Here is a 23,827-nt window from a genome sequence, read left to right as displayed (position 1 = left end):
TGGTTTTTAATTAAAAAGAGACAGCCCAAGCGAAATTAGCGTTTAAGCACTTTCCAAGAAATAATAATGATGTACACTGCAAATTTACTCTCCATTTTGGCAAGGAAATCACAAGCCTGAGTTTGGTGAAAGATTCTCTCTCTCTCTCTCTCTCTCTCTCTCTCTCTCTCTCTCTCTCTCTCTCTCTTTCCATGCATCTGATGAACTGCACTCTGGTACATGAAAGCTTATGCCACCATACTTTTTTCAGTTTTTCAGGTAGCACAAGTTTCTTGGCTGGTTTTATGACATGAAAGGTGACCCTTCTAGAAACTATACCTAATGAAACTCCTACAACTTTGCTTGAAATTCCCAAGCAGGGACTTCTGAAACTGTCCTGTTTCCAAAGAGGCAACTCCCGAAGCAGGAGCCTTCAAATTCCACCCTCCATGGTTTGCTTTAGGCAACTCTCATTTTATCCTCCTATCTGGTGGTCATTCTGCTCCTGAGATGACCATGGTGAAAGTTGGAGCATGCCCTTCTTTAGTCTGGATTAGCTAATCCAGGACACTTTCATCCCTTGGCCCTTAATAGATTACTTATGAAGGAATGAGACCCTTAACTGAGAAAAAGGTTGTCCACCCTGGTTTGTGTTTCAGCTGGGAAGCAACATTTGGGTAAATTGGTTGAACAATAGGAAAAGATTTTTCACATGTCTGAAGGGAAGTTGGATCTCCCCCCACCTTTAAGGTGGAGGAGAGAGAGAGAGAAAGAGAGAGAGCGCAAACTAGAAGTTCCCCTGGTCTTGGCAAATCATGAGGCGTTTTTCATTTTGTAACATCAAAGCCAGCTCCATTTCTTTGATGTCTTTGCATGCTGTTTAAGGTAAAGCATGAATGAAGAAATGTCAATCTGCAAGGTGTCCATGTAGTTTATGCTGAACACTGAAGAGGACTTGTAGATAAAAGACGAACACGAGGGTTGATAATGAATGTCCAACGAGGAGGTGTGCATATCTAAAAGGAAAGGACTCAGCTGGAGAACAGCTCTGCAAACCTTAAAACTCTACTTAGTCCAAGTTTAAGAGATTAAAAAAAAAGTTTTTTTATGAAAGCAAGTACAAAACTATGCAAGGAGTGCTATGCAATTCATCATTGTTTCCTATTCCATATTGTTTTTAAAAAACAATTCTAAACACATTTTCCAATTGATTTCTTTTAGGAACATAGGAAATTGCCTTATATTGAGTCAGGTCATTGGCAGCAAACATCATAAGAACATAATAATATACTGCTGGATCAGGCCAATGGCCCATTTAGTACAGCATCCTGTTCTCGCAGTGGCCAACTAGATAGATGCCACAAACCCTCAAACAGGATATTTGCAACTCTCCCCACTTGAGATTCCCAGCAACCAGTGTTCAGAAGTATCTGACAGTAGAGTTAGAACATAAGAAGAGCCCTACTGGATCAGGCCAAAGGCCCATTGAATCTGACTTTGCCCCACCATGGCAGCAGGATGTTCTGTCTCAGACACCAAATACATTTTTTTTACGATATGGCATACATTATATCCTTTCCTCCAATTAGTTCAAGGCAGCATAGCTTGATTTTCTGCTCTCACTATCTTCACAACAGTCATGTGAGGTAGGTTAGACTGAGAGGCTGTGAATGGCCCAAGTTCAGCCCTGTGTTGTATTGCTGTCTTAGAGAACAATGTTGGATGCCACTTTTATTTTTCTCTTGTAAGGCATTGCATTTTTAATTTTGCTGTTCGTTTGTTTTTTTTTAAAAAATAAACTTTTTTGTGAGCAGCCCAGAGAATAAATGTTATTGGTTTGCCAGCAAATACAGTAAACTAGTAGCCTCATATCACAATTCTTGGGAATCTAAAAAATCAGTCCAATTTTGAGATCAGTGATTAAAATAATGTTTTGTTTTCTTAGGTTTTTTTAATATAAAAACAATTGTATATTAGATAGCTAGATAAATTTAAAAGGAAGGTTCAGTCCGCCATCTTGATTTAAAATGACACTCCAAAGGATCCAGATATGTCTGTAATGTTACCTCTTATTGTTTCATTAATTACTGAAAAGGCACATCCAAGGTCCCACTGTGATTGTTGAGTGCAAAATTCAGTACAACCTGAAGGACCCTTTGTTTCCTATAGCTCTGCTCATTCTTCCTCCCATGGTGACAAGACCATCCACTACAGTTGCCAGACCTCTAGGTCTGACCTGAAGTCTCCAGGTTTCCTTGGCCCCCTCCAAGTGGCAGATGGAGGGCTTGTACCTCCAGGTGGAAAAGAGTACCTTTAATAATTGGGGGGGGGGGCATTACAAAGACTGTGCATGCAGCTTGCAGGCCTCTGCCCAGCAGGAGCTGGCTGCAAATTAAAGCATAAACACTCTGTGGAGTCTGCCCTCCTCCACTCCCCTCTCCTAATTACGGTAATCTCTGTCCCCAGATTCCACTCCCATGAGATCACCAAGGCGTGCCCTACGTCTCAGGTTTAGGGCCTGAAATTTCAGGGACTGGGATGCTCCCAGCCTGGGAACCCTGGCATGCATGCTGACCACCCACTTCTGCCACTAAAGACATGGCAAAGTATCACATTGCAGTCCAAGGAGAGCAAGCCCTGAGAGATCAACCCTTTGTGGAACTGTAAATTGCTATCCACAATGAGACTAATAGAGATTCAAACCTGAGGCTTTTGGGGGCTATTATTTTTGCAGCTTTGTCCATTCTCTTCACAAATCATCACCGACAGAGGTTTCACCTCTGTTTAATAACTTCAGAATAATGGGGGACTGTGCATCTTCCCGTGGCAAATTTGTTCAATTGCCCAATTATTCTGATGGTGAGGAAATTCTTCCTGATGTTTAACCTAAATCAAGTCCTTCTGAGTTCAAAGGACTGTGAGGTGGATAAGAGCTAAGATGAAGGTGTGTAACAGCTTTATGGATTGCTCGCCTGGCAAGGAGATGATACTAGAGAAGAAAAGGCTGTACTTTCAAGAATCTCTTCTTGGAAACTTCAGATGCTGAGTCACGGAAGAAAGACGTTCAGTCCAATGCAAAGGAACATTGGTTTCATTTCTTCTTTGCTTTTCATACTTAGATGTGAGACCTGTTCTGTGAATTGATAAAAATAAAACTGTAGAGGATGCCTCCATTCTGTCCAGAAAGCCATTTATGTCTTTAAAGAGCCCATCTTTTATATTATCTCTCTTCTGACCCCAGAATTGGGGGTGCAGGGAAACACGCCAAAGTAATACAAATCCTGGAAAAATAAGATGACAGCTACTTGCTTTCATTTAGGTTCTGGGGAAGGTAGCCAGAGAGAAATAAGCCATCTTCAGGTTCTCATGCAGAAAAGAGTCTTTCTCCATCACCTGCCAACTTGCTACAGTTCATATAAGCCACCTTTCATGCCTCCAGTCAGCAGAGCACAGGGTTGAGACTTACAGATAAGTCAGGGAAAGTACACTTTGTGGTTTCCCACAAAAACCCTAAGTTCTGCCCCTAACTCTTGCGTTCTCTCCCTCTCTCCCTCCCTCCCTCCTCCATGAGGCAGCCATGAAACTTGCTCCAGCCATGTATGCTTAGAATCTGAAGCCATCCTTATAAATATGAAGAAACTATAAGCTAAGACCCGCCCCCCTGCCACTTTACCAATGGGACCTCAGTGTGTTTTACGTACTCCTTTTACGCAGTGCTCATAATGTGTGAATGAGAATGGATAATAGTGGGACTGGATAACTCTAGCTTCCTAGTAGTTGTTGTTTTTTAACTCTGCTATAAACTATAAAACCAAATTTATTTTATTTTTTAACCCAAGAGGGACATGGTCCTTTTGATTGGGGATTCCAACAATTTGCACTTGGGATCTCTACTTATGGACCCTTCTCTGAGAGCCCAAATAGCAAATACCTTGTTTGAAATTAACATCCCTTCCCAAACTCTTTGATCTGGGATTTATGCAGAGCCAAAACCTTCTCCTTCTTGGTATTTCAAACCAATACTTTTTCCTTAGTTTTCTTAGCTGATTCCCCCCACCCCCTTTTTTCTGTCTACAGTAGGATAATGTCTTCCGTGCATGTCAAGCTCGCTTCAGTTCATTCCTCTGAAATCCATTTGCCAGCCTAATTAGTTACTTTAATTTTTTGATCATCCTTCACATTGTTGCTTTAAAAAAATAATAAGAGGGTGGGGAGGAAAGGGGGCAGCCGTAGATTCTTTACTTGTCTAATAGGTTTCCAAATATTTGCTGGAAAATATAACCATTGAATAAGATCAGCTTTCAAAAAGGGAGTCTTTGGAATGTCAGCTCAGTGAATGCTCCTGACAGGGAGAGTACCGTAGGTGGAGAGTTAGTATCGTCTGACAAGGATATTCGCAGGAAGCAACATCAAAATGTAACAGAGAAGCCAAAAAAAAAAAAAAAGGAGGCGGAGGGAGAGAAAAACCAGCCTTCTTTGGAGATTTTGAAAGCAGGAAACTTTTACACTTCCAGAGCTTGCTCTGGAAGAGTTTAACTGTCCAAGTAAAGGCATTTACTGTGGTTTCTCCTCTGATGTCTAAGCTCCGTCAGATGAAGATACCATTTTCGGCTAAAAGGTTATTAGCAAATGGACCTCATTTGAATGGTTAAGATAATGGATTAATTTGCCACTGCTCCTGATGTAGCAGTGGTTTAGGGCCAACCGCAACGAGCACCGGGTCTAGGGTTCCCAAGGGGAACACCAGACATTCTCAACAGAGAATGGTGTGGGGCAGCAGGGGGAGTGGCCCGTGTAGGAATCAGTCACTTTTGGGCCAATGCTTCAGGAATGTGCTTTGCAAAAGGGTGTTTTGCAGGCTTCTGCACAATGTCACAACATCTTGACTATTACAGTTACCATTTATTTAGTTTTGAATGTATACCCTGTTGTTGTTTTAAAAAAAACAAATTCAAGACACCCAAAATCAGCTGTTTGAGGCAGCTACCTAGCTCTACCTTATAGTAGGGTGGGACTGATCTCAGGGGCAGAGGTGCCAACTTCTGAGGGAAAAGGGATGACATCGCACACATGATGTCAGGACGTCGGGAGGAGTCAGGGGTGGAGCTAAATGTAGCAGCAGCATGGCTTCAATGGCTGGCAGCTCCTCCTCCTCCCGCTTCTAGCAGGGGGCTGCTTCCCTGCTCCTTCATCTTCATGGCAGGAGGAGGAAGAGAATGAGCTGGCCACTGAAGCTGCCCTCGGCCTCCTCAACCTTCTTTGAACATTGGGGGGCCCTAGCCCCCTCCCAAAGAATATGCGGGGGAGGGCTCAGCCCTTGGGAGTTGGCACCCCTGCTCAGGCGCCACAACCGCACCCATACTTTTAAAGCACTGCTATACCATATTAAACGGCCACATCTTCCTTCAAAGAATTATGGGAACTGTCATTTGTAAAGGGTGGTGGGAGTTTTTAGGAGAACCTTACTCCCCTCACAGAGCTACAATCAACTGAGTGGTTTAACAAGCAGTCCCTCTTCTCAGGGAACTCTGGGGATTGGGACTGTGACAACAAATCTCTCCTATTCTGAGAGTGAACTGTATGCTTTGGAACAGAGATGGGGAGCCTGTGGCCCTCCAGATATAGCTGGACTCCAACTCCTATCAGCCCCAGCCAACATGGCCAATGGTCAGGAATGACAGGAGTTGTAGTCCAACAGCATCCAAAGAGCCATAGGGTCCCCACTCCTCTTTTGGAGTATAAAAAGTACTTTGGTTTGTGGAGAGCAGGATCCAAGAATCCCAGCAACCAGCCAGTGGTAGATGTTAACACTGGTGGATGACCATTTTCCTTCTGTTCCCGGCACTAAACCACATAATCTTAAAACTCAGCTGTTGCAATGCATCCTTCTCTAGCTGATGCAGAACGCTGCAGCTAAACTGTTGCTGGAACTATTGCCAGAACATAACTCTGATGCTCAAAAGCTCGCACTGGCTGCTATACACTACTGGGTCGGGTTCAAGGTTCTTGTGCTAATCTACAACAGGGGTCAGCAATCTAAGGCCCATGGGCCGGAAGCAGCCCACGGAGGTCATTTGACTGGCCCACAAGCTGCTCCCGAACCGAGTCACCCACTAGCGTGCTGTGCTAAACCGGCGCAGCGTGGTGCAGGGACTCACTTCTGCGGTGCCTGAAATTGCATCTGCGCAGAATTTGCAGGCACGCGCGCTCATGTGCGCCCACAATCTGGTCCATGGAGGGATCTCCGCAGGATCGAGCCAGCCCAGACAAGATAAACCTTGCTGACCCTTGATCTACAAGGTCCTTAGCAACTTGGATCCAGGATATCTCAGGATACCCCATGACCTGCTCCCTGATCACTCAGGTCTTAGACAGAATCACTGCTAGTTGTCCCCCACGGCTTGGATGCATGGCTCATATCCACATTCATTCAGCATTGTGGGCCCAATTTTATTAAAACTCCCTTTCAGTTGAGGTCAGACAGGACCTCTGGTACTTACTGAAGTCTATTTTGCTCCAGCATGCATTTTAATTGAATTCTGAGTTTAGAGATTTAACTTATTTTTAGTTGAGTCTCCAGTACACTGCTTGGAGGCAACTGTAATTAAGTGGCATATAAATTATCAAAATAAAATTATTATAATAATCATATGCATGAGAAATTTAACAACACATTTCTGGACCTTCTCTGAGGATGCCCCTAACTCACTAAGCAACGGTTATTTTGAAAGTGAGAGTTTATTAATCTCACCCCTGCATTTATAATGATTTAGAATCCCATAGAATGTGAGCTTATGAATTACTTTCAACTTGCCTTGCCTATTCATGCTGGCTGGCATTTCTCCTCACCCCAGACAAACCTCATGATAACACTGAAGTTTCATCAGTGACAATCAAGTCCTGACTCTTTGTAGATCCAATTTCACCATTGAGCTGGGGGCAGAGGGAGCATTCCTTTGAGCACTGCTTGGTTAAAAACAACCGAGATTGCATTAGGCTGCCTTTTGAAACTGGGGAGCGGGTGGGAGGCTGTGGTTCACATCTAATGTTCTGCAAGAGAATGAGAAATGGCTGCTTAAAAAAAAAAAAAAAAACCCCTTTGCTACAAACAGCATGCATGGCATCAGAAGAAGCCTGGCATGTAGAAGTGGGGGGGGGGGGAGTCTTTAGATGTAGGGGATTATGAAAGAGTGAATACAATTTGCAGATAAAATAGAAGTGATTAAGTTAATGAAGGATAATTTTGCCAGTTTGAAAACTATAATTAATAGGAATTAATTGTTTATTTAGAAATTTAGCATAGCTCTGCTAAAAGAAAAACACACACACACCCAACATCAAACATAATGCCATTGGAAGCCCATATAATGAAGAAAATGGTCCAGATGTTCATAAAAGCTTATAAAGCTTAAAAAAAAAGAGTGAGCGCCTGCATGAAGAACTCTAATGATAAAAAGATGCCACTTGCTGTTCTGCTCTCCTTTTAAATACATCCTTTCTGAAATAATGATTATCATTTGCACTTTCATCTTAAGTTAAATAGCATATGGCTTTGGCTGATTAAAGCCCCCTCCTGGTATTAATCAGCATCTTAGTATCATGTTTCTAATGGAGGCTGCCGTGGCCCTGCTGATACTGTAAGCTTTTTAACAACATCTGAGTCTGTGGTTCAGGGCTGCTGGCGAGGAAGAGCTTTTGAGAGAGGGAAGAGCCTGCAAAGATGTCCCTCGCAGGTGTGCAGTTCATGGGCAACTTTGACAGTGTTGGAAAATACATTTACTTAATACTTCCGGCTTGAACAAATAACTGGATTTTCTCACCTCGCTTACTTTGACAGGGAAGGACTTTGGCTGGTGCGGGGAGGGGGGGCACACATTCAAAACCTAACAGCCTTTTTAGAAACAAGAATTGCACTTCAAGACATTTCCAGCACCTTCTCCAAGGTCTCCTCTAGGAATTGAATTGCGGTGTGTGTGTGTTTTCAGGGGTGTGAGGACTGACAAGGGCCTGGGCTCTCTTCTGGGGAATGTTCCAGTAGCGGGTGGAGCAATGGAAGACAATTTCAGCTTCGTACAGAAGGTCCGTTTCTACACACACCCACACCCCTCTCTTCTCCATCCAGGCAACTGAGAGGCATTATCAGAGTTCCAAGGTCACAGTCCAGCCATGCCAAAACACTCATGGAAGTTGGGCTGGTGAGAGGTGTGGCCTGAAGGAAAGGGGTGTGGCCAGGGCTTTTTTTTCAGCCGGAACTCACCTTAACCCAGTTCCAGAGCCTCTCAGGTGGGCGCCATTGCCATTATAAGAGAACACAAGGGGGTTTCATGGTGAGTTCCAGCACCTCTTTTTCTAGAAAAATAGCCCTGGGTGTGGCCCAGGTGTCATAAGGGTAAATAGAGACGCCGGGGGGGGGGCTGCTGCTCCTTGGGCCTGAGATTCTCCATTCCTGGAATAACTGCGGATTATTTTAGTAGTATAATTAGTAATCATGTTGTTGGTTTTTTAAATTAAATAGCAGGACCTCAGTGGGATGTGGGGGTGGTGGTGAGCAATACTACAAGGTATGTGGAAGGAGGTATAAGCCTGGGATAGGATAGCTGGGGCACTCCAAGAGAGTATAAGAAGAGCCCTGCTGGATCAAACCTAAGAGCTATCTTGTCCAGCGTTATGTTATCATGTTGGCCGCTCAGATGTGGGAATTAGACACTGGTTCCCATTTGCTAGGGAATGCGGAAGACAGTCCTGGATTGTTTGCCCCATTTAATTACCGTAGTTCTTCTTTCCACTCCTATAAAAACTATGCAAGACACTCTCTTTAAAAGTTTAGATAACATATATTTTTTACTTAGTGTGCTTGCAGTTGCAGATTAAATATATGCAGTGCAGATAAGCGATACTTAAACATCTTACCTAGATTAAACTGTTACAGACTAACTCACTAACTCTGAAGCAGAAAGTAGCACAACACAGCGTACCTGCTGCTCTAACGGTTGAGACTGTTCAATAAACCACCATAACTGTACCAACTGCCATAACTGCCGCAGAGTGTGTGACGTCATAGTGTTCTACAGCTCTTGCAATTAACCCTTTACCTTTTGGATGCTGACATCCCACATCAGATGCCTATGAGAGGAGGACATGAGTACAAGCGTTCACTTGTGATCCCCATGAGCTGGTAGTCAGGAGACATACTGTCTCTCATACAAGAGGTAATATAGTCGTCATGCCTAGTAACCACTGAGAGTCTTATTCTCTTATACCTTTGTCCAGTTCCGCTTTTAAAGTTGGCCACATAGGCAGCCATTACTACATCATATGATAATAAATTCCGTAGTTGGCCGTGCACTGCAAGAGGAAATACTTCCTTTTGACCTTCCTGAATCACCAAACATTCAGCTTGATTGATTGATTGATTATTGATTATTGTATTTATATACCACATTTCCTCCAAGGAGATCAAAGTGGCATACACACTTTCCCCCATCTCCATTTTATCCTCACGGCAACTCTGTGAGGTAGGTTAAGCTGAGAGACATTTTGGGGTTTATTCAACCCAGAACACACACACTACTATTCATGGAGCGGTCATCTGCGCATGCTCAGCCAACTCAAATGTACACAATATACTTAAGTATGAAGTGAATGCAGATTATGTTTTCAAGTCGAATTGAAGTTGGTTTGAGGGGTGGGGGTGGGGAAATGCATCAAACAGCAGTGTTGGTCAAGAAACAACGTGATAGGTATGGATTGTGCATATTTGTCATCTGCTCCAGGAAAAAAACAGGACATCCCATTGTTTCTCACAAGAGGACAGCAGCCGAAATGGCCACTGCGATCTTGCATGATTTCAGGTGTACCCAAAAAGCACTTTTTACAGGGCTGGAATTTCGCACAAATAATGTGACTTGCACAGGAGTGTGTCATGATGGAAGGTATAGATTGTATCTAACATTTTGTGAATGCATCTTGAAAAACTAGCAGTGGGAAGTGCACTGGATGTTGAGTAAGTGGTAATATGAATGTATATACTGTACTCTTGTTTGACAAACATGTTCTAGCCAACCATGCTAGCTCAGGAAGCAAAATATCATTAAAGAAATTTCATGTGTTTGAGAATGCTTTTTGGAGTGGCTGAATCTTTGGAGGCTGTTAGCTCTTTCAGAGTTTGAGGTCATTTGGATTCTTTTCACATAAGGAGAATTAAGCCTCTTGAAAACGGAATCCCTCCCCTTTTAAATAAATAAATGTACGGTTCTTTTTGTGAAATTGGGTGGTTCTTAATAAGATACATGATTTCCCCAGAGATGTTACTTGGGCACCCGTATAGGACTTTCTCCATTAAAGGCCATGGGGCATTTTCTCCTTCTCCTTTTTTCTTTCCTAATTTAGTGTGACAGTTGCTAATGCCTAGCATGCATCAGAGCAGTGGTTCCAGCAGGAGAAGATGAAATACACAGAGGGACTATAAACAAAAATAAAATAAAGAATGGAGCAGCTTTCCCATAGGGGGGCAAGGGCTGCTCTTCCAAATCTGCATCCATTTCAATTCTGACAGAGGATACCAACAACAAATCTTTGAATCAAAATTAACCTTTCTAGAAAACTCAATTGTGTTTTTAAATCCTGGAAGATTGGACAAAAATGAACCAATGGGGGAGAATTCTCAGGTCCTGCTTGCATGTTCCACACCAGCGTCTAGCTGGCCACAGTGATAACAGGTTGCTGGAGAAATGGACCACATTTAGGCCACATTCACATCATACCTTTAAAGTGCTCTGATATTACTTTAAACAGACATGGCTTCCCCAAAGAATTCTGGGAACCCTAGTTTCTTAAAAGTGCTGAGAGTTGTTAGGAGACCCCTATTTCCCGCACAGAGCTATGATGCCCAGAATACCCTGTGAACAGGAATTGACCGTTAAACTGCCGCTGCAACAGATGTACCAAAATCCAAAATAAATCAGGATGTGGCAGGTGCTTGGAATACGTTGTGACAATTTTAGGGCATTGCTGAATGAAATGAAGCCTCCTGCATCTTTCTGTATGCTTCTGCTGCTTGCAAGTTTGTGCCTGCAGCCATCTGGCTCATTGTTCTCCTCCTTCCCTTTCCTCCTTTTCTTTCTTTGTTTCTTTAAAAAAAAAAGGAGCCAGTGAAATATGTAAGAATCACATGCACAGTTTGGGCTGCTGCACAAAAGGATGAGACAGTTAAGGTGCAGCTAGCGACCATCTCCTGAAGGAGGTATCTCTTGGCAGCTGGCCAAGCAAAATGCAATTGTAGCATTTTTTATTTTTTTTCCTTTCTCCTCCTCCTCCCCAAACTCGCTCTTTATTTCAAACATCTGAGGAGAAGCTGCAAATAGACTGATTAACATTTGGGACGTTTTCCGTCCTTCCCTTTGGAATCTTTGGGCTTTGATTCTGCAGAAAGCAAAATGCCTCCAAATGTTAATCAATCTGTTTTCTGTGGGCCCCTTCTCTCTGATGTACAAATAAAAGCATTTGGAGTTTTGCAAGGGGTGGGGGAAGAAAGAGAGTCTCCTTTCGAAGAACCAGGCAGCAAATGCCTTTTTTTATTAAGTGGAGAACAGGGATGGGTAGGGCTGCAACCAGTCTATGTTTCAAGGTGGGGAATACTCCATTTCCAAGTGGCATGTCAGAGAGGATTCCATGCCGGCCCTTCAGAGATGGTAGCTTACCCATGTGTGCATGGCACATAGACAAAACCTGGAAATAGGCATTGTTGGCACAACTGTGGAGCTATAGGGACTTGTTGGCACCTCTACCTCTGGTCTGCCAGGACTGCAGAAATCAGAACAAAATGAACAACACATATAATTTATTTATTTTTACTTTTGTGTAGTCTAGTTTCTATACACACTTGCACACTCCTCTTTATTCTTTGTCCAGGCAAACAAGATAGAGGCAAGCAATATTTATATCAGCAGGTGGAAACCACAGGAAGGGAGAGTGCTCTTGGGTTCAGGTCCTGCTTCAAGCCCCCCCCAAGTGTCCCTATTTTTCAGGGACATCCATGATTTAGAGAAGCCGTCCTGGTTTATGATTTGATCCTGGAATGTCCCACTTTTCCTTAGGATGTCCCTATTTTCATTGGACAAATGTTGGAGGGTATGCTGCTTGCAGGCTTCCCATTGAGGCATCAGGTTGGCCACTGGGAGAACAGGATAATGGACTACATGGGACAGTGGCCTGATCTAGCAGGGCTCTCCTTACATTCACAGGCATTAGTAGAGTTCAGTTATGCATTGGAGAGTTCTGAGGGCCAGGTAAAGATGCCCAGAGGGCCACATCTGATCCCTGGGGCTTTACCTTGGCCACCCTTGTTCTAGGTCATGGAAAAAATTCTGGAATTCTTCCACAAACACTCCTTCTAGCAGTGTTCCGCCCCCCCCTAACACTGGATGTCCAGTTGCACATCATGTTGATTCTTCTCTGACTGAAGACACGTGTCCTGCCCCCCTCCCTGTTTTGTTCTGTTGTAATCCTAGTTTTCTAACCAGTGTAGGGATTGTAGCACAATGTGCGGGGGGGGGGGGGGAGCGGGATATGTCCAAAGGCTGCTTGTAATTTGAGAATAATGGCCTTTGCAGAGAGAAGCTTGGATTCCAGGGAGCTCACTGGGACATAAACTGTTGAAAAAGATCCCCCTTAAATTATTGTTCTTTTTTTTTTTAAGAGAGAGAGGGTGGGGAGGGGAGCTATAAACCATGTTGTATGTTTATTGTGACCTGGAAGCAAGCCCTGGGATGTAAGGACAGCGTCATTATTAAAACAGAGGAGGATTGTTTTGGAGGAAGTGTGGTTTCAGATACACATCTAGATCTTGCAGGCTTGTTGATGTGAAAACTGACCTCTCTGAAAGTCCAATCCTCTCCCCCCCCCCCATTCTCTCCCCCCCTTCTTTTAAGAGTGAGCAAGCTGGAAGACAAGACTGGAATTATGTCCATTGCAAAACATATAGCAAGGGCCAAAAAGACATTTCAGTATGAAGATCATTGACTTTTTTTTTGTTCTGAGCAGAGCATTTGTTATTAGTTCTTTAGAAGACAGACGGACAGAAGCACTAGAGAAATAGGTCAGCTTCTGATCAGGTGGAAGTAAAGTGCTCAGGGCGTTTTTGAGCGAGTTATTGTCAACTCATTTCAAGGGACTTTCTGTTTTGTTTTTTTAAAATTGGTTGCACAATAGATTTTGTCAAAAAGAGGCAGTGTAGTGTGGTTGGAGCAGGGATGGGGGAGCACATGGTTTTCCAGCTTTTGTTGGACTCTCACCAGCCACAATGGCCACTGCTCGGAGATTATCCGAGTTGGAATCCAACAACATCCATTGTTGGCCATGCTGATGATGCCAACCCTGGGGGCTGCCCAGTTGGTGTTGGCCCTTGTCTGTGGAATGCCCTCCCTGGTGAGGTGTGTCTGTCTCCCTCATTATTAACTTTTGAGAGGAATGTAATAGCATTCCTTTTCATCCAGGCATTTGATGGCTGAAAGACATGGTTCCAGGCCACTGAAACCACTGCTTGTATAATGTTTTCAACTGTTTTCATATATATTGATGTGTTTGTCACCATGAACTTCTTTGGGAGGAAGAGGGAGATCTAAATTGAATAAATAAATAAATAAATAATCTGGAAGGCTACAGTTTCTCCATCCCCACCCTCAAGAGTACTTTAGCTTGTTTCTTTTATTTGTATGTGGTAAGCAAAGCTTGCTCCCCCCCTCCCCCCTAAGTTGCAAATCTTGCCTAATGTTTATCTGGAATCAGCACCTGTTCCCTGTTATGAATAAACTTACAACATGGAAAAGCTTCCATGGAAAAGGAAGGCAGTGGGAAATTTTCTGGAGTTTTCCCCACCTTACATTAATGACACCCAAGACTGTGACTCTCACTGAAATGGACCCGCCTAAATCTCACTGAAATGGACCCGCCTAAAATTTATGGCAGGCCCATAAAAGCAAACATACGGAGATGTTGGACGTTTTGGCAATGGATCCAAGTGATCAGCTTCCTCCAAGCATGCCTGACGTTGGACCACCGCCATCTTTTCGAGCACCTTGCAGGTTTGCAGTGGAATTCCAGGGCTTCTTCTGTGATAGTAGCACCCAAGAGTGTCTGTAGCGAAGGAGGCTGGTCTTTCAGGTATTGGAGTAATCCAGGAAACTTTGTGAAACCCAACTAGTTCATTCTAAGCACTGGAATTTCTAATTGCGGGTCTAGTTTAAATACCTTCTCCGTTCAGAGGGATTGTCAGAGAAGCAGACTTCAGCAGAGGCTCTGATTATGCTGAGGCCCTGCACGTTGGTGCACTTAATTCAACCCTGTTTTTCAATGAAGCCTCCCTCTTACAAATTCAGGCAGCCGCCTATTCCCCAAGCCTTTCTAAGTTCTTGACAGCTTTGACATGGTGTGACATTCTACTTGTGGATACAGCTGTCACTCAGGTGGGCATTTTTCCCCCCTAAATTTTTTTTTGACAGTTATTTTTTCTCCCAATATAGTTTTCTTATGTGACAGCTGAAATAAGGCTTTCAAACAGCACTTAATTGGAGTTAGGGCTCAACCTCCCAATGTGTGAAGTGGAACATCAATGCATTTGCAATCATGTCTCTTGCAAAAGAAAGGAGAGAGGGAGGAAGAAAGCTGTACTCCTGCAAACAAAACTCTAGCCTTATCATAGAAAGGAGGGATGGAACAGAAAAGATATAGGAGTTTTTGTGATCAGATCTCTTGATGTTTTCCTTTCTCGCCCCAAAGCACCAGTTTGTGGGAGATCAGATCAGACCAGGAGTAAGGAAGGAGGTGGCGATTGACACCTTTGCCCCTATGTGCTGATTCCATAATTCCAAACAGTCCCACAAAAATTGCTATTAGGTGCCTGGATATAACTCTCCAAGGAATTTTGTGGGAGGTGAGTGGGGCTAATGGAAGTTTGCCTCCTGTTCAGAATTGAAGCTGTGAGCACCTTAATGATGCTATGTATGGACTGCTTTTAAAATATTTGAATGCTGCCATTTCCTTGATTCATACACCTGTTTGTAAAACCTAGTGATAGCTCTTCTTAGCCAATAACTTTGGGAAGCTGCCTCATATTGAGTCAGACCACTAGTGCATCTAGATTGGTATTGTCAATGCTAACTAGCAATGGCTCTCCAGCGTTTTAGACAGCAGACATTGCAAGCCCTACCTGGTGATGCCAGGATGGGCTTGGGATCTTCGATTGGTATGACTAGTATTTGCTCACATAGTACAATGGTACCTCAGGTTAATTCGTTCCAGAGGTCCGTTCTTAACCTGAAACTGTTCTTAACCTGAAGCACCACTTTAGTTAATGGGGCCTCCCACTGCTGCCGCGCCGCCGGAGCACAATTTCTGTTCTTATCCTGAAACAAAGTTCTTAACCTGAAGCACTATTTCTGGGTTAGCGGAGTCTGTAACCTGAAGCATATGTAACCTGAAGTGTATGTAACCCGAGGTACCACTGTAGTTGTTCTTAAGTCCTCAAACAATAAGTAATTAATGACAGTTTTCTACATCATTTTGACATTTCCTTCACATTAAAATGCATGTAAGTTACGTAACTTATATAAGATAATGGACAGTGAAACTAATACTGCATTATTTGGCAGAAGCTGAAATGCAGTGGAACGTAAACAGCATCGATTGTGGTGAATACAGAGCAGAACGGAAAGGGCTGTCTTCTTACATTCCTGTTGTCAGATAGCATCAGTTGCACTTTACAGATGGACAAGTAACGTTTGACAACATTTTGGGGCTCATTTTTTTGTTTTGTCCATTGCATTTAAAATTGTACATTCAGTTAGCTACAATTACCTTGGTACAGGTACTCACAAAAATCTACTGAATAAGGTAATTTTGTAGCATTGGCGGTTATGTCATTTATTGCTTCTTTACCTGACTCTGGATGCCTTGTGGGTCTAAGAAATGGCTCCCACCAGCCACCAAGGGCTTGATCACTAGTTCCAGTAATTTAATGTCACATTTTGCTCCTAAATTTGCCAGAATGTCCCCCAACTTTGCAATCTACAGGGTGAGCATATGGGTTCAGCTGATTGTATTAGCTAAGGTACACTGTAGTCGGTCTACAGCAGCAAAATTTCCTACTGGACCTTCAAGCCTTTTGAATTGCTATTTGAAATTGTTTTTAAATGTTCCCCACCTGCCCTAGAACGAAAGAGGGAAAAAACACTCCAGCATTGCCTGGAACTGATTAGCTTTCCCCGTTAGCTTCTGGTCTGTTAGTTTTGCCAGGTTCAAAAGCCCAATATCACTGCCAGCAAACTCACAGCATTATCCCATTATCACTGGGGATCAATGTATAATTTTACCTCTAGAAATATTTCTCGAAAACCCTTGCTTTCCCATGGACACTCTCGAGCATGCTCTTAATTATGTCCGTGACTAATTTTAACAAGTTAGCTGATATTAATCCCACATCCCTCCGTAATATTTTCTCCCCCGGCTGATTTAGAACTTCAGAGGCCCTTTTGGCTGTAATGCTTGACGATTGTTTAAAGAACTGGCATACAGCTGCAGTTGTATGAAATTTCACATTCTCTGGCTGAAACGGTTTCTAAGAGTTTGCAGACGGGTGCTGGAGACAGCATGATTGCCTGGGCAAAAGAATCCATCCTGTCTCTAAACTGATCAACCTAAGTTGCCTATAAAATCACATCCTTTTACATTGATTTCCTCCCTCGCCAAAATGTGCTGAATAATTGTAATGCAGTCCAGCCAGAGAAGAGCAAAATTTTCTTCACAGCCTCTGCAAAGGGTGTGTGTGTGTGGTTGTGTTTCTTTTTATTTGATCTTTTACATCCACCCTAGGACCGTGAACTGCAGGACTCGCTTTAGATTAGTAGCTTGATCCTGTCTGAAGTGACAGTGAGTCATAGTAGGAACCAAAACGTTCTATAGGTGGTTGTGGAAGGAAGCATTGCTAGGGAGCACTGAGCAAGGGATAGAAACCTAGCAGAGTAGCCATTTTGGATAACTCTTGTTTATAACAATAGCAGCACATAGGAGCTTCTTTTACCACCTTTGGCTGGCAAGACAGCTACAGCCATTTCTGGACCACGATAGCATGGCCTTTGCTGTGCATGCACTGGTAACCTCCAGGCTGGACTACTGCCATATGTTGCATGTGGGACTGCCTTTAAGGTTGGTCTGGAAGCTGCAACTGGTGTAAAATGTGATGGCTCTGCTGCTCACTGAGGCAGGATATCGCCAACATGTTACTGCTGAAAGAATTGTACTGTCTAACAATTACCGTAGCTGCCTGGCTAAGTTCAGGGTGCTGGTTATGGTATACAAAGTCCTATACATCTCAGGACCAGGAGACCTAAAATATAATCTCACTCCTTATATTCCCGGCTGAACACTGTGCTCTGCAGGTGAGAGCCTCCTGCAGACTGAATCTTATCAGTCTACACTTTTCCAGCTCTGCCATATCCTTTTTGAAGTGAGGCAACCAGAACTATACACTGTCCAAATGGTTAATAGCATTGCCTCTTCAGCCTCCTGCCTCGCCAACCCCACAGCCTCACTTGCTAGAGCTGCTGCAATCCTCAAACCTTCACACCTGAAATGCCCAATCCCAGGTGTTTGTGGGTTGACTGAAAGGAAGTATCTTGTGGCTCGGTATTACTGTGTTGAACACCATACATACACCTTCTATGAGCAAACAGTGACAATCTTCTTTCCACTGCACATAGGCAGGGTGTGTGGAATATTTTAGGACCTGAGGGCCATACATTCCCTTCTGGGGGCCACATGACACTGGTGGGTGGAGCCAGTGGCCAAAGTAGGTGGAGCAAAAAAGCAACTCTTACCTTTGTATGGAAAGCTACATTCAGCCAGATGTTTCCATGCTTGCCATAATACAGAAATCTGCTCTCCAGGCAAGCAAGAGGCATTATCATAATTCGAGAATGGACAAAAGAATTTGAAGTGTGGTTTAAAGAGAGGGCAGCATCCCAAGGGCCAATCAGAGAGGTCTCGAGGGTTGCATTTTGCATCTTTGGGGGAAGCCATGGCCGTTTAAAGCAGTGTGATACTGTTTTAGATATTTCATGCGGACATGGCCTAGCATGAGTGAAGCTTCAGCAAACTTGTTGCCTCCGCAATCTCTCAGGATTTTTTTTTAAGTGAACAAGAAAAACAAAACAAGTAAAAGAGCAAACTGCTGGTGTTAGTATTTTTTTATTTTCTTTTTTTAATAATAAAAAAGTGAATTCTTAAAGGAAGGCAAATACCACGCTCTTGTCTTTTAACCTGAAACACAGCCTCTAGGCCCCACCATTCCTTTTTGTACTTTTACTTTTTTTAAAAAAAGAAGGAAAGCTCCTTTGATACAAGATAGGAACTAATTCTAGGGGCGGACCCAGAACAGCACACAGATACCTGCTGATTTGCCAACTCGTGGGTTTTTAAAGCCTCCTCAGCCGCTGCTGGCACCTCTCGTCTGTCATTGACAGGAAGATCTTTCTCTGTGAAGGGCGATTTACTCAGCAGGAGGCCTGCAAAGTGACTGCCTCGGGTACTATAAAATATATAAGAGTCAAATCATATAGAAATGAGAAGGGGAATGGGGGAAGAGAGGAGGCAGGAAGAGGCCAGCGCTTCCCTTTTAAAGAGAAGAGGAAGAAGAATCAGGGAAGAAGAAAAAAAGCGGGTAGATGAAGAGAAAGAAACAGAAATGTCATCATTCTCACTTGAGAAATGAGAGATTGAGAGTAGGGGGGTGAGAATAGAAAGGGTTTTAGCTGGATTTGAGCATTTAGAACCACCAGGACCTTGTTTCAGGACCGGGACTCAGCTCTGGAATGTGCCAGATAGAGGAATGCAAATAGCAGGGTTTCTGAGCATGGGCAGAGTATTTTCAGTATGACTGAAGAGTTGCAACTTTCTGAACATAGGGATAAGAACATAAGATGAGCCTTCTGGATCAGGCCAATGGCACCTCTAGTCCAGCATCCTGTTCTCACAGTGGCCTCCCTGATGCCTGTGGGAAACCCACAAGCAAGACCCAAGCACAAGAGCTCTCTCCCCTTCTGTGGTTTCCAGCAACTGGTATTCAGAAGCATTTCTGCCTTCAGCTTTGGAGGCACAGTGTAGCCATCCTGGCTAGTAGCCATTGATAGCCCTCTTCTTCATGAATTTGTATTCTTCATCCCATTTGGTGGCCATGGCTGTTTCCTGTGGGAACAAGTTCCATAGTCTGAGTATGTGTTGTGTGAAGAAGTTCTTTCTTTTATCTCTCCTGAATCTTCCAACATTCATCTTCACTGGAGGTCCACAAATTCTAGTGTTACGAAAGAGGAAGAAAAACTTTCCTACATCAACTTTCTCTACATCATGCATTTTTAAAAATATCCTTCTATCATGTCACCTCTTCCTTTCTTTTTCTCGCTAAACTAAAAAGTCCTTTGTATGGGAATCGCTCTATCTCCACAATAATTTTGGTTGCCCTTTTCTTCATTTGATGTTGAACTTTTTTGGCATGCTCTGTTCTTCCAAACCAACTGCAAAAATGGAAGCATTAAATGTGCCCACAGTTGGGAGCTTCTCCTCCCCCACATCTGTTCCCAATCCTTAATAATTTGCTCTCCTTTGCGAGTATAATAGGTTTCCTTATAAAAATCCCCCCAAAGATGCTTTGCTTTGTATAATGAGCTTAAAGCCTCTAATGGCCCTCCTTGCTCCAAATTGCTTCAAGTTTCTCACCGCACCGTATGTGGCGTATTAATTTTTCCAAAGAATTTGAGTTTAATACATCCTTTTAAAGGACATTGTTGGAATTGCCAGCTTTCCCACCCTATTCATACTGCAGATCTCTACCCCTGCCCTCCCGCCACGCCTCTCTACCTGGGTAATTTGGTCCAGCCACTGAAAAATTCCCAGAATGAAGGAAGGACCTCAGGTGGGGTCGACAAGGAGGAGACAAGAAGCATGCAGGCAACCCAGAGCTGACAACTGACCAGGGTGTGGCCTGCTCTTGCACCCTGCGCCACAGTATTGATCAGCAGAAATGAGCTTGCAAAGCTTTTTGTAGCTTGGAGTATACATAGATTAGGGGTGGGGAACCTTTTCCAGCCTGAGGGCCACATTCCCTTCTGGGAAGCCTTCTGGGGGCCACATGTGAGGGGCAGGTTGGGCCAGTGGCAAAAGGGGGGTGGGCAAAGGACGACAATTTTACCTATGTACAGCAGGCTAGTTTTCATACATATTCTCACACCCCTCTCTATCCTCCATCCAGGTGAGGAAAAGAAATCATCAGAGGTCAGGGACATGTTCCAGCCAGGCAAAACATTCAAAGAAGTAAGGTCGGCAAGGGGTTTGTCCTGGAGAGAGAAGGTGCGACTGAGGAAGGGGGTGACCTGGAGAGAGTCCCATGGACCAGATAAGGAGGATTGGAGGGCTACATTCTGATTCCCCACCTCTGGAGACCCTGAGATTCCCCAGGCCTGGTAATAGCCTCTAGTTAACTGCCAATCCGTACTTACCAATAGAAGACACCTTGGGCAGAACAGTGCATAGCTCCGGTCTTCTTTCTCTCCCAGGACATTAAAGGAGCTCTGTGAGCCCCATGGGGGCCTCAAGCTGCAAAACATCCTGGGCTGGCCTTGGTTTAAACCAACCGCATTGGTGCCCATCACATCAATTTGTTGGAGCAGACTCCGTAGTTCAACTATGTATTGTGGTGAACTATGTTTCCTCTGCCGTAGATTTGCATTGCAGACCTCTGCTGAAGGAATAGGCTGCTGCTTCCACTTTCACCAGCCCTGTCTGGTGTTTAGCTTAGCAGTTAAATGTCTGGTTCAGCCATTACATTGATTCTTTGTGTTGCTCAGATGTCATCTGAGGTCAAGGAAATATTCTACAAAAAAGAAAAAAGAACTAGAGACCTGGGGCCATTTCTGCTTTTGTTTTCCTAACTAAAATGGTGGCTGTGGTGGTGATATTGGTTGCCTAGGTGGGCCTGTGCCAAGTAAAGCCAGCAAGGAGCTTGAAAGGGTCTAGAACGGGGTAGCAAGTGTGGTGAATTCCAGCTATTGTTGATCTTCCTTCATTCCTGACAATTGGCCATGATGGCTGAGGCTGCTGGGAGTTTCCCATAGTTCCCCAAGTTTTTCTGCTTAAATTATAGGGTTGTACTTGACTTAAGTTCAACTCAGTTCTAAGTGTATCTTTAAGGGCATGGGCCAGGTCTAGGTTGGATATGGCATTTCATGGATAGAGCCAAGCAGAATCTAAAGCAATGGTTGGGAACCTGTGACCATCCAGACATTGTTGGACTCCAGCTCGCAGCAGCGTTGGCTAACCCATCCAATTTTCAGGCATGATGGGTGTGATAGTTCAATGATATCTGTGTTGGCTATAAGCAACCTTGCATGCCTCCGGTCAGTAGAGGGTAGTGTTGAGACATAGATAAACAGGAGAAATTACACTTTGGGGTTTCCTACTAATCCCTCAAGCTCCGCCCCTTCATCTTGTCCCTTTGCCTGATCTCTCCTTCCTGCACGAGGCAGCCATGAAACCACCTCTCGCCATGTAGGCTTTAGAAACTACAGTGGTACCTCGGGTTACATACGCTTCAGGTTACAGACTCTGCTAACCCAGAAATAGTGCTTCAGGTTAAGAACTTTGCTTCAGGATGAGAACAGAAATCGGGCTCCGACGGCGCGGCAGCAGCAGGAGGCCCCATTAGCTAAAGTGGTGCTTCAGGTTAAGAACAGTTTCAGGTTAAGTACGGACCTCCAGAACAAATTAAGTACTTAACCCGAGGTACCACTGTAAAGCCATCCTTGTAAATATGAAGAAACTGTAAGCAAAGAATCTTTTTTCTTTACTAATGGGACCTCTGTGCATTTTATTTACTCTTTTAAATCAATGCTAGTGGTGTGTGGATGAGACAGAATGGGTGGTGGAGGGAGTAGGTAGATTCATCTTCCAAGCTATAAACCAAACAACTATATATATTTTAAAACCCAAGTATCTGGAGGACCACAGCTTCCCCATTCATGATCTAGCATTTACTCTCTTTTCAGATGCCACTTTTGGTTACCTGAGGGCTTTTTCTTTAGTACAGTGGTACCTCGGGTTAAGAACTTAATTCGTTCTGGAGGTCCCTTCTTAACCTGAAAGTGTTCTTAACCTGAAGCACCACTTTAGCTAATGGGGCCTCCCGCCGCCGCCGCACCTCCACACAATTTCTGTTCTCATCCTGAAGCAAAGTTCTTAACCCGAGGTACTATTTCTGGGTTAGCGGAGTCTGTAACCTGAAGTGTCTGTAACCTGAAGCATCTGTAACCCGAGGTACCACTGTACTGGCATAAGCCAGTGACATCATCACCCTGATTCATTAGCAAGCTTTGAACCGTATTGAACTAAGTCCTACTCAGAGTAGACCCATTGAAATTAATGCACTTAAGTTACTAATTAACTTCATGGGCTCTACCCTGGGTAGGGCTAGTGCTGAAAACCAATTTATCTTTGTTGTTGTTTAGTCGTTTAGTTGTGTCTGACTCTTTGTGACCCCATGGACCAGAGCATGCCAGGCACTCCTGTCTTCCACTGCCTCCCGCAGTTTGGTCAAACTCATGCTGGTAGCTTCGAGAACACTGTCCAACCATCTCGTCCTCTGTCGTCCCCTTCTCCTTGTGCCCTCCATCTTTCCCAACATCAGGATCTTTTCCAGGGAGTCTTCTCTTCTCATGAGGTGGCCAAAGTGTTGGAGCCTCAGCTTCACAATCTGTCCTTCTTGCAGTCCATGGGACTCTCAAGAGTCTCCTCCAGCACCATAATTCAAAATCATCAATTCTTTGGCGATCAGCCTTCTTTATGGTCCAGCTCTCACTTCCATACATCACTACTGGGAAAACCATAGCTTTAACTATACGGACCTTTGTTGGCAAGGTAATGTCTCTGCTTTTTAAGATGCTATCTAGGTTTGTCATCACTTTTCTCCCAAGAAGCAGGCGTCTTTTAATTTTGTGACTGCTGTCACCATCTGCAGTGATCATGGAACCCAAGAAAGTAAAACCTCTCACTGCCTCCATTTCTTCCGCTTCTATTTGCCAGGAGGTGATGGGACGAGTGGCCATGATCTTAGTTTTTTTTTGATGTTGAGCTTCAGACCATATTTTGTGCTCTCCTCTTTCACCCTCATTAAGAGGTTCTTTAATTCCTCCTCACTTTCTGCCATCAAAGTTGTGTCATCTGCATATCTGAGGTTGTTGATATTTCTTCCGGCAATCTTAATTCCAGTTTGGGATTCATCTAGTCCAGCCTTTCGCATGATGATTTCTGCATATAAGTTAAATAAGCAGGGAGACAATATGCAGCCTTGTACTCCTTTCCCAATTTTGAACCAATCAATTTTTCCATATCCAGTTCTGACTGCAGCTTCTTGTCCCACATAGAGATTTCTCAGGAGACAGATGAGGCACTCCCATTTCTTTAAGAACATGCCATAGTTTGCTGTGGTCGGCACAGTCAAAGCCTTTGACCTTATCTTACTGCTTTTATAAAATAAAAAAGCAACATAGGGGCATTTTGTTTTAAGACAACAACTAAATGGCCTATCAACAGTCTAGCCAAGGATCCTATTGGTTCCCCCCTCCCCACTTTTTTTTTTAATCTAAATTGAGCTTCTTGGTCAGAGTTTTAGTTTCTTTTCACTGTTATCCTCCCCCCCTTTTGCAAAAGCCCCCACCCAAAATACTCTGCTTCCCATTGCCTTTGTACCTAGCATTTCCCTCTCCCCCCTCCCTTCCCTAAAAGGTTTGATGATGCATTGTGATTTTCC

General features: G+C 43.8%; 2 long non-coding RNA genes across 4 annotated transcripts in view; one reads left to right on the top strand and one right to left on the bottom strand.

The window, feature by feature from the left end:
* Positions 1-137: 137 nt before the first annotated feature.
* On the bottom strand, positions 138-9,017 carry LOC307223120. 3 transcript variants are annotated; one of them, XR_013841954.1, is made up of 4 exons: positions 8,890-9,017; positions 6,840-7,029; positions 2,683-3,260; positions 138-995 (listed from the first exon to the last, which is right to left on the bottom strand). It is a non-coding gene; the product is annotated as an uncharacterized lncRNA (long non-coding RNA). The 3 variants fall into 3 exon arrangements; XR_013841955.1 differs by lacking the exon at positions 138-995 and having other exon boundaries at positions 1,775-3,260; XR_013841956.1 differs by lacking the exons at positions 138-995; positions 6,840-7,029 and having other exon boundaries at positions 1,775-3,260; positions 8,890-9,016.
* LOC307223134 overlaps positions 8,108-23,827 on the top strand; it is a 28,956-nt gene continuing 13,236 nt past the window's right edge. Inside the window, exons 1-2 of the long non-coding RNA XR_013841975.1 lie at positions 8,108-8,262; positions 20,276-20,486. This is a non-coding gene — a long non-coding RNA (uncharacterized lncRNA). The remainder of the gene's footprint in view (positions 8,263-20,275; positions 20,487-23,827) is intronic.

Source organism: Podarcis cretensis, assembly GCF_951804945.1.
Source record: "Podarcis cretensis genome assembly, chromosome: 8".
In the NCBI taxonomy this organism is placed as follows: Eukaryota; Metazoa; Chordata; class Lepidosauria; order Squamata; family Lacertidae; genus Podarcis; species Podarcis cretensis.
Note: the sequence above shows the minus strand (reverse complement) of the source record. Positions and strands in the feature narration are given on the sequence as shown.